We start from the raw sequence: 13943 nt of genomic DNA on the forward strand, positions 1-13943 counted from the left end.
ATCGATCCGACACGTTCGCAAATTTGAAATAAGTCGCCTCCGTATCGAATAACGAACGCAAGAGGTATTGGTTTTAGGTTAGGCTATAGTTTTCGGGCGAGCGCAGCGAGCGAGGGACGCGTAAAGGTGTGTAACAATCCAACGGTTTGGCACATAGGGACATTGAAATATTCGCACCAGTCCGAGGAGCCGGAAGTTTTTATCGAACTGACAAAAGTTTACAGTTTATCAATAGTTTTACATAAATAGTAGTATTTCCACATAGTACAGTGCAACGTGAGGTCCGAAATCGCAGACAAAATTAGGTAATAACCAGAAATATATGCAAGGCAAATATAAGGTATATGTATAGCTTGGAAACTGTAAGCGTTGCTCGTTTCGCTCCGCTCGCTCGTAAAAATCTAGTCCAACCTCACAATCGATCCGACACGTTCGCAAATTTGAAATAAGTCGCCTCCGTATCGAATAACGAACGCAAGAGGTATTGGTTTTAGGTTAGGCTATAATTTTCGAGCGAGCGCAGCGAGCGAGGGACGCGTAAAGGTGTGTCACAAACCAACGTTTTGGGCACATAGGGACATTGAAATATTCGCAACAGCCCCAGGAGCCGGAAGTCTTTATCGAACTGCGTACTGACAAAAGTTTACAGTTTATCAATAGTTTTACATAAATAGTAATATTTCTACATAGTACAGTGCAACGTGATGTCCGAAATCGCTGACAAAATTAGGTAATAACAGGGAATATATGCAAGGTAATATATCGCAAATGTATAGTTTGGAAATTGTAATCGTTGGCTCGCTCGCTCCGCTCGCTCGTAAAAATCTAGTCCAACCTCACAACCTATCCGACACGTTAGCAAATTTGAAATAAGTCGCCTCCTTATCGAATAACGAACGCAAGAGGGATTGGTTTTATGTTAGGCTATAGTTTTCGACCGAGCGCAGCGAGCAAGGGACGCGTAAAGGTGTGTCACAAACCAACGGTTTTGGCACATAGGGACCTTGAAATATTCGCACCAGCCCCAGGAGCCGGAAGTCTTTATCGAACTGCGTACTGACAAAAGTTTACAGTTTATCAATAGATTTACATAAATAGTAATATTTCCACATAGTACAGTGAAACGTGGTGGTCCGAAATCGCTGACAGAATTAGGTAATAACAGGAAAATATATGCAAGGCAATATAAGGTATATGTATAGCTTGGAAATTGTAATCGTTGCTCGTTCGCTCCGCTCGCTCGTAAAAATCTAGTCCAACCTCACAATCGATCCGACACGTTCGCAAATTTGAAATAAGTCGCCTCCGTATCGAATAACGAACGCAAGAGGTATTGGTTTTAGGTTAGGCTATAGTTTTCGGGCGAGCGCAGCGAGCGAGGGACGCGTAAAGGTGTGTAACAATCCAACGGTTTGGCACATAGGGACATTGAAATATTCGCACCAGTCCGAGGAGCCGGAAGTTTTTATCGAACTGACAAAAGTTTACAGTTTATCAATAGTTTTACATAAATAGTAGTATTTCCACATAGTACAGTGCAACGTGAGGTCCGAAATCGCAGACAAAATTAGGTAATAACCAGAAATATATGCAAGGCAATATAAGGTATATGTATAGCTTGGAAACTGTAAGCGTTGCTCGTTCGCTCCGCTCGCTCGTAAAAATCTAGTCCAACCTCACAATCGATCCGACACGTTCGCAATTTGAAATAAGTCGCCTCCGTATCGAATAACGAACGCAAGAGGTATTGGTTTTAGGTTAGGCTATAATTTTCGAGCGAGCGCAGCGAGCGAGGGACGCGTAAAGGTGTGTCACAAACCAACGTTTGGGCACATAGGGACATTGAAATATTCGCAACAGCCCCAGGAGCCGGAAGTCTTTATCGAACTGCGTACTGACAAAAGTTTACAGTTTATCAATAGTTTTACATAAATAGTAATATTTCTACATAGTACAGTGCAACGTGATGTCCGAAATCGCTGACAAAATTAGGTAATAACAGGGAATATGCAAGGTTATATATCGCAAATGTATAGTTTGGAAATTGTAATCGTTGCTCGCTCGCTCCGCTCGCTCGTAAAAATCTAGTCCAACCTCACAACCTATCCGACACGTTAGCAAATTTGAAATAAGTCGCCTCCTTATCGAATAACGAACGCAAGAGGGATTGGTTTATGTTAGGCTATAGTTTTCGACCGAGCGCAGCGAGCAAGGGACGCGTAAAGGTGTGTCACAAACCAACGGTTTGGCACATAGGGACCTTGAAATATTCGCACCAGCCCCAGGAGCCGGAAGTCTTTATCGAACTGCGTACTGACAAAAGTTTACAGTTTATCAATAGTTTTACATAAATAGTAATATTTCCACATAGTACAGTGCAACGTGATGTCCGAATTCGCAGACAAAATTAGGTAATAACTGGAAATATATGCAAGGCAATATAAGGTATATGTATAGCGCGGAAATTGTAATCGTTGCTCGCTCGCTCCGCTCGCTCGTGAAAATCTAGTCCTACCTCACATCCGATCCGACACGATCGCAAATTTGAAATAAGTCGCCTCCTTATCGAATAACGAACGCAAGAGGTATTGGTTTTAGGTTAGGCTATTGTTTTCGAGCGAGCGCAGAGAGCGAGGGACGCGTAAAGGTGTGTCACAAACCAACGGTTTGGCACATAGGGACATTGAAATATTCGCAACAGCCCCAGGAGCCGGAAGTCTTTATCGAACTGCGTACTGACAAAAGTTTACAGTTTATCAATAGTTTTACATAAATAGTAATATTTCCACATAGTACAGTGAAACGTGTGGTCCGAAATCGCTGACAGAATTAGGTAATAACAGGAAATATATGCAAGGCAATATAAGGTATATGTATAGCTTGGAAATTGTAATCGTTGCTCGTTCGCTCCGCTCGCTCGTAAAAATCTAGTCCAACCTCACAATCGATCCGACACGTTCGCAAATTTGAAATAAGTCGCCTCCGTATCGAATAACGAACGCAAGAGGTATTGGTTTTAGGTTAGGCTAATAGTTTTCGGGCGAGCGCAGCGAGCGAGGGACGCGTAAAGGTGTGTAACAATCCAACGGTTTGGCACATAGGGACCTTGAAATATTCGCACCAGCCCGAGGAGCCGCAAGTATTTATCGAACTGCGTACTGACAAAATGTTTACAGTTTATCAATAGGTTTACATAAATAGTAATATTTCCACATAGTACAGTGCAACGTGAGGTCCAAAATCGCATTTCAAATTAGGTAATAACAGGGAATATATGCAAGGTAATATATCGCAAATGTATAGTTTGGAAATTGTAATCGTTGCTCGCTCGCTCCGCTCGCTCGAAAAAATCTAGTCCAACCTCACAACCTATCCGACACGTTAGCAAATTTGAAATAATTCGTCTCCTTATCGAATAACGAAAGCAGGAGTGCTTGGTTTTAGGTTAGGCTATCGTTTTCTAGCGAGGGCAGCGAGCGACGGACGCGTAAAGGTGTGTCACAAACCAACGGTTTGTCACATAGGGACATTGAAATATTCGCACCAGCCCGAGGAGCCGAAAAATCTTTATCGAACTGCGTACTGACAAAAGTTTACAGTTTATCAATAGTTTTACATAAATAGTAATATTTCCACATAGTACAGTACAACGTGATGTCCGAATTCGCAGACAAAATTAGGTAATAACTGGAAATATATGCAAGGCAATATAAGGTATATGTATAGCGCGGAAATTGTAATCGTTGCTCGCTCGCTCCGCTCGCTCGTGATAATCTAGTCCTACCTCACATCCCGACACGATCGCAAATTTGAAATAAGTCGCCTCCTTATCGAATAACGAACGCAAGAGGGATTGGTTTTAGGTTAGGCTATAGTTTTCGAGCGAGCGCAGCGAGCGAGGGACGCGTAAATGTGTGTCACAAACCAACGGTTTGGCACATAGGGACATTGAAATATTCGCACCAGCCCGAGGAGCCGGAAGTCTTTATCGAATTGCGTACTGTCGAAAGTTTACAGTTCGTCAATAGTTTTACATAAATAGTAATAATTCCACATAGTACAGTGCAACGTGATGTCCGAAATCGCTGACAAAATTAGGCAATAACAGGAAATACATGCAAGGCAGTATAAGGTATATGTATTGAGTGGAAATTGTAATCGTTGCTCGCTCGCTCCGCTCGCTCGTAAAAATCTAGTCCAACCTCACAACCGATCCGACACGTTCGAAATTTAAAATAAGTCGCCTCCTTATCGAATAACGAACGCAAGGGGGCTTGGCTTTAGGTTAGGCTACAGTTTTCGAGCGAGCGCAGCGAGCGCGGGATGACTAAAGGTGTGTCCACAAACCAACGGTTTTGGCACATAGGACCCTTGAAATATTCGCACCAGCCCGAGGAGCCGCAAGTATTTATCGAACTGCGTACTGACAAATGTTTACAGTTTATCAATAGGTTTACATAAATAGTAATATTTCCACATAGTACAGTGCAACGTGAGGTCCAAAATCGCATTTCAAATTAGGTAATAACAGGGAATATATGCAAGGTAATATATCGCAAAATGTATAGTTTGGAAATTGTAATCGTTGCACGCTCGCTCCGCTCGCTCGAAAAAATCTAGTCCAACCTCACAACCTATCCGACACGTTAGCAAATTTGAAATAATTCGTTCTCCTTATCGAATAACGAAAGCAGGAGTGCTTGGTTTTTAGGTTAGGCTATCGTTTTCGAGCGAGGGCAGCGAGCGACGGACGCGTAAAGGTGTGTCACAAACCCAACGGTTTGGCACATAGGGACCTTGAAATATTCGCACCAGCCCGAGGAGCCGCAAGTATATATCGAACTGCGTACTGACAAATGTTTACAGTTTATCAATAGGTTTACATAAATAGTAATATTTCCACATAGTACAGTGCAACGTGAGGTCCAAAATCGCATTTCAAATTAGGTAATAACAGGAAATATATGCAAGGTAATATTATCGCAAATGTATAGTTTGGAAATTGTAATCGTTGCTCGCTCGCTCCGCTTGCTCGTAAAAATCTAGCCCAACCTCACAACCGATCCGACACGTTCGCAAATTGGAAATAAGTCGCCTCCTTATCGAATAACGAACGCAAAAAGGGATGGTCTTAGGTTAGGCTATCGTTTTCGAGCGAGCGCAGCGAGCGAGGGACGCGTAAAGGTGTGTCACAAACCAACGGTTTGGCACATAGGGACATTGAAATATTCGCACCAGCATGAGGAGCCGAAAATCTTTATCGAACTGCGTACTGAAAAAAGTTTATACAGTTTATCAATAGTTTTACATAAATAGTAATATTTCCACATAGTACAGTGCAACGTGATGTCCGAATTCGCAGCCAAAATTAGGTAATAACTGGAAATATATGCAAGGCAATATAAGGTATATGTATAGCGTGGAAATTGTAATCGTTACTCGCTCGCTCCGCTCGCTCGTAAAAATGTAGTCCAACCTCACAACCGATCCGACACGTTAGCAAATTTGAATTAAGTCGCCTCCTTATCGAATAACGAACGCAAGAGGGATTGGATTTAGGATAGGCTATAGTTTTTGAGCGAGCGCAGCGAGCGAGGTTCGCGTAAAGGTGTGTCACAAAGCAACGGTTTGGCACATAGGGATATTGAAATATTCGCACCAGCCCGAGGAGCCTAAAACCTTTATCGAACCTCGTACTGACAAAAGTTTACAGTTTATCAAGAGTTATACATAAATAGTCATATTTCCAGATAGTACAATGCAACGTGATGTCCGAAATCGCTGACAAAATTAGGTAATAACAGGAAATACATGCAAGGCAGTATAAGGTATACGTATAGAGTGGAAATTGCAATCGTTGCTCGCTCGCTCCGCTCGCTCGTAAAAATGTAGTCCAACCTCACAACCGATCCGACACGTTAGCAAATTTGAATTAAGTCGCCTCCTTATCGAATAACGAACGCAAGAGGTATTGGTTTTAGGTTAGGCTATTGTTTTCGAGCGAGCGCAGAGAGCGAGGGACGCGTAAAGGTGTGTCACAAACCAACGGTTTGGCACATAGGGACCTTGAAATATTCGCACCAGCCCGAGGAGCCGCAAGTATTTATCGAATTGCGTACTGACAAAAGTTTACAGTTTATGAATAGTTTTACATAAATAGTAATATTTCCACATAGTACAATGCAACGTGAGGTCCGAAATCGCTGACAAAATTAGGCAATAACAGGAAATACATGCAAGGCAGTATAAGGTATATGTATAGAGTGGAAATTGTAATCATTGCTCGCTCGCTCCGCTCGCTCGTAAAAATCTAGTCCAACCTCACATCCGATCCGACACTTTCGAAAATTTAAAATATGTCGCCTCCTTATCGAATAACGAACGCAAGGGGGCTTGGTTTTAGGTTAGGCTACAGTTTTCGAGCGAGCGCAGCGAGCGCGGGATGACTAAAGTAGTGTCACAAACCAACGGTTTGGCTCATAGGGACATTGAAATATTCGCACCAGCCCAAGGAGCCGGAAGCCTTTATCGAATTGCGTACTGACGAAAGTTTACAGTTTGTCAATAGTTTTACATAAATAGTAATATTTCCACATAGTACAGTGCAACGTGATGTCCGAAATCGCTGACAAAATTAGGTAATAACAGGGAATATATGCAAGGTAATATATCGCAAATGTATAGTTTGGAAATTGTAATCGTTGCTCGCTCGCTCCGCTCGCTCGTAAAAATCTAGTCCAACCTCACAACCTATCCGACACGTTAGCAAATTTGAAATAATTCGTCTCCTTATCGAATAACGAAAGCAGGAGTGCTTGGTTTTAGGTTTGGCTATCGTTTTCGAGCGAGGGCAGCGAGCGACGGACGCGTAAAGGTGTGTCACAAACCAACGGTTTGGCACATAGGGACATTGAAATATTCGCACCAGCCCGAGGAGCCGAAAATCTTTATCGAACTGCGTACTGACAAAAGTTTACAGTTTATCAATAGTTTTACATAAATAGTAATATTTCCACATAGTACAGTGCAACGTGAAGTCCGAAATCGCTGACAAAATTAGGCAATAACAGGAAATACATGCAAGGCAGTATAAGGTATATGTATTGAGTGGAAATTGTAATCGTTGCACGCTCGCTCCGCTCGCTCGTAAAAATCTAGTCCAACCTCACAACCGATCCGACACGTTCGAAAATTTAAAATAAGTCGCCTCCTTATCGAATAACGAACGCAAGGGGGCTTGGTTTTAGGTTAGACTACAGTTTTCGAGCGAGCGCGGGATGACTAAAGGTGTGTCACAAACCAACGGTTTGGCACATAGGGATATTGAAATATTCGCACCAGCCCGAGGAGCCGCAAGTATTTATCGAATTGCGTACTGACAAAAGTTTACAGTTTATCAATAGTTTTACATAAATAGTAATATTTCCACATAGTACAGTGCAACGTGAGGTCCGAAATCGCATTTCAAATTAGGTAATAACAGGAAATATATGCAAGGTAATATATCGCAAATGTATAGTTTGGAAATTGTAATCGTTGCTCGCTCGCTCCGCTCGCTCGTGAAAATCTAGTCCTACCTCACAACCGAACCGACACGTGACCAAATTCGAAATAAGTCGCCTCCTTATCGAATAACGAAAGAAAGAGGGATGGTTTTAGGTTAGGCTATAGTTTTCGAGCGAGCGCAGCGAGAGAGGGACGCGTAAAGGCGTGTCACAAACCAACGGTTTGGCATATAGGGACATTGAAATATTCGCACCAGCCCGAGGAGCCGGAAGTCTTTATCGAATTGCGTACTGACGAAAGTTTACAGTTTGTCAATAGTTTTACATAAATAGTAATATCTCCACATACTACAGTGCAACGTGAGGTCCGAATTCGCAGACAAAATTAGGTAATAACTGGAAATATATGCAAGGCAATATAAGGTATATGTATAGCGCTGAAATCGTAATCGTTGCTCGCTCGCTCCGCTCGCTCGTGAAAATCTAGTCCTACCACACATCCGATCCGACACGATCGCAAATTTGAAATAAGTCTCCTCCTTATCGAATAACGAACGCAAGAGGGATTGGTTTTAGGTTAGGCTATAGTTTTCGAGCGAGCGCAGCGAGTGAGGGACGCGTAAAGGTGTGTCACAAACCAACGGTTTGGCACATAGGGACATTGAAATATTCGCACCAGCCCGAGGAGCCGAAAATCTTTATCGAACTGCGTACTAACGAAAGTTTAGTGTTTATCAATAGTTTTACATAAATAGTAATATTTCCACATAGTACAGTGCAACGTGAGGTCCGAAATCGCTGACAAAATTAGGCAATAACAGGAAGTACATGCAATGCAATGTAAGGTATATGTATAGCGTGGAAATAGTAATCGTTGCTCGCTCGCACCGCTCGCTCGTAAAAATCTAGTCCAACCTCACAACCCATCCGACACGTTAGCAAATTTGAAATAAGTCGTCTCCTTATCCAATAACGAAAGCAAGAGTGCTTGGTTTTATGTTAGGCTATCGTTTTCGAGCGAGGGCAGCGAGCGACGGACGCGTAAAGGCGTGTCACAAACCAACGGTTTGGCACATAGGGACATTGAAATATTCGCACCAGCCCGAGGAGCCCAAAATCTTTATCGAACCTCGTACTGACAAAAGTTTACAGATTATCAATAGTTTTACATAAATAGTAATATTTCCACATAGTACAATGCAACGTGAGGTCCGAAATCGCTGACAAAATTAGGCAATAACAGGAAATACATGCAAGGCAGTATAAGGTATATGTATAGAGTGGAAATTGTAATCGTTGCTCGCTCGTTCCGCTCGGTCGTAAAAATCTAGTCCAACCTCACAACCGATCCGACACGTTAGCAAATTTGAAATACGTCGCCTCCTTATCGAATAACGAACGCAAGAGGGATTGGTTTTAGGATAGGCTATAATTTTCGAGCGAGCGCAGCGAGCGAGGTTCGCGTAAAGGTGTGTCACAAAGCAACGGTTTGGCACATAGGGATATTGAAATATTCGCACCAGCCCGAGGAGCCGAAAATATTTATCGTCCTGCGTACTGACAAAAGTTTACAGTTTATCAATTGTTTTACATAAATAGTAATATTTCCACATAGTACAGTGCAACGTGATGTCCGAATTCGCAGACAAAACTAGGTAATAACATTAAATACATGCAAGGCAATATAAGGTATATGTATAGAGTGGAAATTGTAATCGTTGCTCGCTCGTACCGCTCGCTCGTAAAAATCTAGTCCAACCTCACAACCGAACCGACACGTGACCAAATTCGAAATAAGTCGCCTGCTTATCGAATAACGAACGCAAGAGGGATGGTTTTAGGTTAGGCTATCGTTTTCGAGCGAGCGCGGCGAGCGAGGGACGCGTAAAGGTGTGTCACAAACCAACGGTTTGGCACATAGGGACGTTGAAATATTCGCACCAGCCCGAGGAGCCTAAAATCTTTATCGAACCTCGTACTGACAAAAGTTTACAGATTATCTATAGTTTTATATAAATAGTAATACTTCCACATAGTACAGTGCAACGTGAGGTCCGAAATCGCTGACAAAATTAGGCAATAACAGGAAATACATGCAAGGCAATATAAGGTATATGTATAGCGTGGAAATAGTAATCGTTGCTCGATCGCTCCGCTCGCTCGTTAAAATCAAGTTCAACCTCACAAGCGATCCGACACGTTCGAAAATTTAAAATAAGTCGCCTCCTTATCGCATAACGAACGAAAGAGGGATGGTTTTAGGTTAGGCTATCGCTTTCGAGCGGGCGCAGCGACCGAGGGACGCGTAAAGGTGTGTCACAAAGCAACGGTTTGGCACATAGGGATATTGAAATATTCGCACCAGCCCGAGGAGCCGAAAATCTTTATCGAACTGCGTACTGACAGAAGTTTACAGTTTATCAATAGTTTTACATAAATAGTAATATTTCCACATAGTACAATGCAACGTGAGGTCCGAAATCGCTAACAAAATTAGGCAATAACAGGAAATTCATGCAAGGTAATTTATCGCATATGTATAGCTTGGAAATTGTAATCGTTGCTCTCTCACTCCGCTCGCTCGTAAAAATCTAGTCCAACCTCACAATCGATCCGACACGTTCGCAAAGTTGAAATAAGTCGCTTCCTTATCGAATAACGAACGCAAGAGGGATTGGTTTTAGGTTAGGCTATAGTTGTCGAGCGAGCGTAGCGAGCGAGGGACGCGTAAAGGTTTGTCACATACCAACGGTTTGGCACATAGGGACATTGAAATATTCGCACCAGCCCGAGGAGCCGCAAGTATTTATCGAATTGCGTACTAACAGAGGTTTACAGTTTATCAATAGTTTTACATAAATAGTAATATTTCCACATAGTACAGTGCAACGTGAGGTCCGAAATCGCTGACAAAATTAGGCAATAACAGGAAATACATGCAAGGCAGTATAAGGTATATGTATAGAGTGGAAATTGTAATCGTTGCTCGCTCGTACCGCTCGCTCGTAAAAATCTAGTCCAACCTCACAACCGAACCGACACGTGACCAAATTCGAAATAAGTCGCCTCCTTATCGAATAACGAACGCAAGAGGGATTGGTTTTAGGTTAGGCTATAGTTTTCGAGCGAGCGCAGCGAGCGAGGGACGCGTAAAGTTGCGTCACAAACCAACGGTTTGGCACATAGGGACCTTGAAATATTCGCACCAGCCTGAGGAGCCGCAAGTATTTATCGAATTGCGTACTGACAAAAGTTTACAGTTTATCAATAGGTTTACATAAATAGTAATATTTCCACATAGTACAGTGCAACGTGAGGTCCAAAATCGCATTTCAAATTAGGTAATAACAGAAAATATATTCATGGTAATATATCGCAAATGTATAGTTTGGAAATTGTAATCGTTGCTCGCTCGTACCGCACGCTCGTAAAAATCTAGTCCAACCTCATAACCGAACCGACACGTGACCAAATTCGAAATAAGTCGCCTCCTTATCGAATAACGAACGCAAGAGGGATGGTTTTAGGTTAGGCTATCGTTTTCGAGCGAGCGCAGCGAGCGAGGGACGCGTAAAGGTGTGTCACAAAGCAACGGTTTGGCACATAGGGACATTGAAATATTCGCATCAGCCCGAGGAGCCGAAAATCTTTATCGAACTGCGTACTGACAAAAGTTTACAGTTTATCAATAGTTTTATATAAATAGTAATACTTCCACATAGTACAGTGCAACGTGAGGTCCGAAATCGCTGACAAAATTAGGCAATAACAGGAAATACATGCAAGGCAGTATAAGGTATATGTATAGAGTGGAAATTGTAATCGTTGCTCGCTCGTACCGCTCGCTCGTAAAAATCTAGTTCAACCTCACAACCGATCCGACACGTTCGAAAATTTAAAATAAGTCGCCTCCTTATCGCATAACGAACGAAAGAGGGATGGTTTTAGGTTAGGCTATCGCTTTCGAGCGGGCGCAGCGACCGAGGGACGCGTAAAGGTGTGTCACAAAGCAACGGTTTGGCACATAGGGATATTGAAATATTCGCACCAGCCCGAGGAGCCGAAAATCTTTATCGAACTGCGTACTGACAGAAGTTTACAGTTTATCAATAGTTTTACATAAATAGTAATATTTCCACATAGTACAGTGCAACGTGATGTCCAAAATCGCATTTCAAATTAGGTAATAACAGGAAATATATGCAAGGTAATATATCGCAAATGTATAGTTTGGAAATTGTAATCGTTGCTCGCTCGCTCCGCTCGCTCGTAAAAATCTAGTCCAACCTCACAACCGATCCGACACGTTAGCAAATTGGAAATAAGTCGCCTCCTAATCGAATAACGAACGCAAGAGGGCATGGTTTTAGGATAGGCTATAGTTTTCTATCGAGCGCAGCGAGCGAGGGACGCGTAAGGGTGTGTCACAAAGCAACGGTTTGGCACATAGGGATATTGAAATATTCGCACCAGCCCGAGGTGCCGGAAGTCTTTATCGAATTACGTACTGACAAAAGTTTACAGTTCATCAATAGTTTCACATAAATAGTGATATCTCCACATAGTACAGTGCAACGTGATGTCCGAATTCGCAGACAAAATTAGGTAATAACAGGAAATATATGCAAGGTAATATATCGCAAATGTATAGTTTGGAAATTGTAATCATTGCTCGCTCGCTCCGCTCGCTCGTAAAAATCTAGTCCAACCTCACAACCGTTCCGACACGTTAGCAAATTGGAAATAAGTCGCCTCCTTATCGAATAACGATCGCAAGAGGGCATGGTTTTAGGTTAGGCTATAGTTTTCTAGCGAGCGCAGCGAGCAATGGACGCGTAAAGGTGTGTCACAAACCAACGTTTGGACACATAGGGACATTGAAGTATTCGCAACAGCCCCAGGAGCCGGAAGTCTTTATCGAACTGCGTACTGACAAAAGTTTACATTTTATCAATAGTTTTACATAAATAGTAATATTTCCACATAGTACAGTGAAACGTGTGGTCCGAAATCGCTGACATAATTAGGCAATAACAGGAAATATATGCAAGGCAATATAAGGTATATGTATAGCTAGGAAATTGTAATCGTTGCTCGCTCGCTCCGCTCGCTCGTAAAAATCTAGTCCAACCTCACAATCGATCCGACACGTTCGCAAATTTGAAATAAGTCGCCTCCGTATCGAATAACGAACGCAAGAGGTATTGGTTTTAGGTTAGGCTATAGTTGTCGAGCGAGCGCAGCGAGCGAGGGACGCGTAAAGGTGTGTCACAAACCAACGGTTTGGCACATAGGGATATTGAAATATTCGCACCAGCCCGAGGAGCCGCAAGTATTTATCGAATTGCGTACTGACAAAAGTTTACAGTTTATCAATAGTTTTACATAAATAGTAATATTTCCACATAGTACAGTGCAACGTGAGGTCCGAAATCGCATTTCAAATTAGGTAATAACAGGAAATATATGCAAGGTAATATATCGCAAATGTATAGTTTGGAAATTGTAATCGTTGCTCGCTCGCTCCGCTCGCTCGTGAAAATCTAGTCCTACCTCACAACCGAACCGACACGTGACCAAATTCGAAATAAGTCGCCTCCTTATCGAATAACGAAAGAAAGAGGGATGGTTTTAGGTTAGGCTATAGTTTTCGAGCGAGCGCAGCGAGAGAGGGACGCGTAAAGGCGTGTCACAAACCAACGGTTTGGCATATAGGGACATTGAAATATTCGCACCAGCCCGAGGAGCCGGAAGTCTTTATCGAATTGCGTACTGACGAAAGTTTACAGTTTGTCAATAGTTTTACATAAATAGTAATATCTCCACATACTACAGTGCAACGTGAGGTCCGAATTCGCAGACAAAATTAGGTAATAACTGGAAATATATGCAAGGCAATATAAGGTATATGTATAGCGCTGAAATCGTAATCGTTGCTCGCTCGCTCCGCTCGCTCGTGAAAATCTAGTCCTACCACACATCCGATCCGACACGATCGCAAATTTGAAATAAGTCGCCTCCTTATCGAATAACGAACGCAAGAGGGATTGGTTTTAGGTTAGGCTATAGTTTTCGAGCGAGCGCAGCGAGTGAGGGACGCGTAAAGGTGTGTCACAAACCAACGGTTTGGCACATAGGGACATTGAAATATTCGCACCAGCCCGAGGAGCCGAAAATCTTTATCGAACTGCGTACTAACGAAAGTTTAGTGTTTATCAATAGTTTTACATAAATAGTAATATTTCCACATAGTACAGTGCAACGTGAGGTCCGAAATCGCTGACAAAATTAGGCAATAACAGGAAGTACATGCAATGCAATGTAAGGTATATGTATAGCGTGGAAATAGTAATCGTTGCTCGCTCGCACCGCTCGCTCGTAAAAATCTAGTCCAACCTCACAACCCATCCGACACGTTAGCAAATTTGAAATAAGTCG

The 13943-nt window shown here is 42.5% G+C and overlaps 1 long non-coding RNA gene across 18 annotated transcripts in view; it reads left to right on the forward strand.

The window, feature by feature from the left end:
* Window positions 1-7685: 7685 nt before the first annotated feature.
* The window catches only part of LOC126928110 (uncharacterized), a 33355-nt gene continuing 27097 nt past the window's right edge, over window positions 7686-13943 (forward strand). For 8 of the 18 annotated variants that reach the window (XR_007716319.1, XR_007716321.1, XR_007716320.1 and 5 more), the window contains exon 1: window positions 13167-13286. This is a non-coding gene — a long non-coding RNA (uncharacterized LOC126928110). Of the gene's footprint in view, window positions 7806-10335; window positions 10777-13166; window positions 13287-13943 lie in introns of those variants that run through there. The other 10 variants (XR_007716318.1, XR_007716322.1, XR_007716323.1 and 7 more) reach the window with 4 other exon arrangements.

This window comes from Bombus affinis, unplaced genomic scaffold, assembly GCF_024516045.1.
Source record: "Bombus affinis isolate iyBomAffi1 unplaced genomic scaffold, iyBomAffi1.2 ctg00000577.1, whole genome shotgun sequence".
NCBI lineage: Eukaryota > Metazoa > Arthropoda > Insecta > Hymenoptera > Apidae > Bombus > Bombus affinis.